Source organism: Sinocyclocheilus rhinocerous, unplaced genomic scaffold (genome assembly GCF_001515625.1).
Source record: "Sinocyclocheilus rhinocerous isolate Xijiao unplaced genomic scaffold, SAMN03320098_v1.1 scaffold304, whole genome shotgun sequence".
NCBI lineage: Eukaryota > Metazoa > Chordata > Actinopteri > Cypriniformes > Cyprinidae > Sinocyclocheilus > Sinocyclocheilus rhinocerous.
Window position 1 is genome coordinate 795,961 of NW_015659941.1, and position 1,492 is coordinate 797,452.

General features: G+C 40.2%; 1 long non-coding RNA gene across 1 annotated transcript; it reads left to right on the forward strand.

The window, feature by feature from the left end:
• The first annotated feature begins 223 nt into the window (after window positions 1-223).
• On the forward strand, window positions 224-797 carry LOC107724594 (uncharacterized). The gene is made up of 3 exons (XR_001638036.1): window positions 224-301; window positions 427-514; window positions 641-797. It is a non-coding gene; the product is annotated as an uncharacterized LOC107724594 (long non-coding RNA).
• Window positions 798-1,492: the final 695 nt, after the last annotated feature.

The following is a 1,492-nucleotide window of genomic DNA, read 5'->3' on the forward strand; positions in this document are numbered from 1 at the left end:
CCCCCAAATAGAAACTGTATGAAATATATGCATGCATTTATATTATAGTAGTACCTTGAAGAAATAAACTTTGAGAAATAAGCAGCTTTATTGAGTGTTTGTGCTCAAGACACAAAAAAGGATATACAAAAATCACATTTACATTTATTCATTTGTCAGACACTTTTATCCGAAGTGACTTACAGTGCTCTTATTACAGGGACCCCAATCCCCCAGCAGCCACCTGGAGTAAAGAGCCTTGCTGAAGGACACACCGGTGGTGACGACTGCGGAGATCGAACCAGCAACCTTCTGCTTACCAGTTCAGTGGTTTAGCTCACTAGTAATGAAGCTATGACAAATATTAGCATGTAATTGTAAACATATGAAATGAAATGCTGACAACATGAATTGTAAAACGTTTTACTCTGTGTAAATGTTTTTCAGGTAGTCGTGCTCATGGAGAGTAGGCGCACAAATTTTTGGAGCAGACACGGCAGCAGTCAGATTGTCCTACACATGTTCTCCTGCTCTTGTTCAAGATTGTGTGGTTCAGGGGCGTCATCATGGTCTTCCTCATCCTCTCCATGCACTCAGCCAAGGACAGCCTCAATGTCCCTTTCCCATCCATGATCAGATTCAGTCTGACTGCAGCAATGAGGGTCGTGATGGACGGCAAAGAAACACGGTGGTCAGCTGCTTCATCAGAATAAAGCTGCAGAACTGGAACAGCTGTGTTGAGATGGCAGTAGGATGTGGCTTCACTGCCTGTAAATACATGTTTGTTAGAACAATATGTTTGAATAAAGCTTTGTTTCCTGTGTTTTCTTTTTTGTAATCTTTTCATGGTTACTTTTATTTATTCTTTTACTCATTTATTCATATTTCCTGTTGTCAGTAAATAAAATATAATTGTTTCATTAACTTGTGCATTAATTCATTACTTGACTGAAAATTGAGATGTATTTATTTTGGCTGCATTTGTCTAGTGAGTAGTCATGCATAGCTATGGCATATGACAAAACAAATTATCATGCTAATTTACAGTTAAATCAATCATTTCTTTTTGAACCTTGCCTTATACACATAGGCATTGTCATGTTAGAATAGAAAAGGGTCCAGTCAAAACTGTTGCTATAAAATTAGAAGCACGCAATTCCCTAGAATATCATTATATGCTTAAACATAAAGGGCCCTATTTTAACGATCTAAGCGCATGGTCTGAAGCGCAAGGCGCAGGTGCACTTAGGGCATGTCCTAATCCACTTTTGCTAATTTAATGATGGGAAAAACAGTCGGCGCGCCCGGTGCATGGTCTAAAAGGGTTGTCCCTATTCTCTTAATGAGTAATGGGTGTGTTTTGGGCATAACGTGCAATAAACCAATCAAGTCTCATCTCCCATTCCCGTTAAGAGCCAGTTGCGCTCGCGTTATGGCGGATTCGCTATTTACACTGTGGAATTTGCAAGCGCAAAGAGAGGTCTCCAGAGAGGAAACGGAGCTGCTCGTGCGC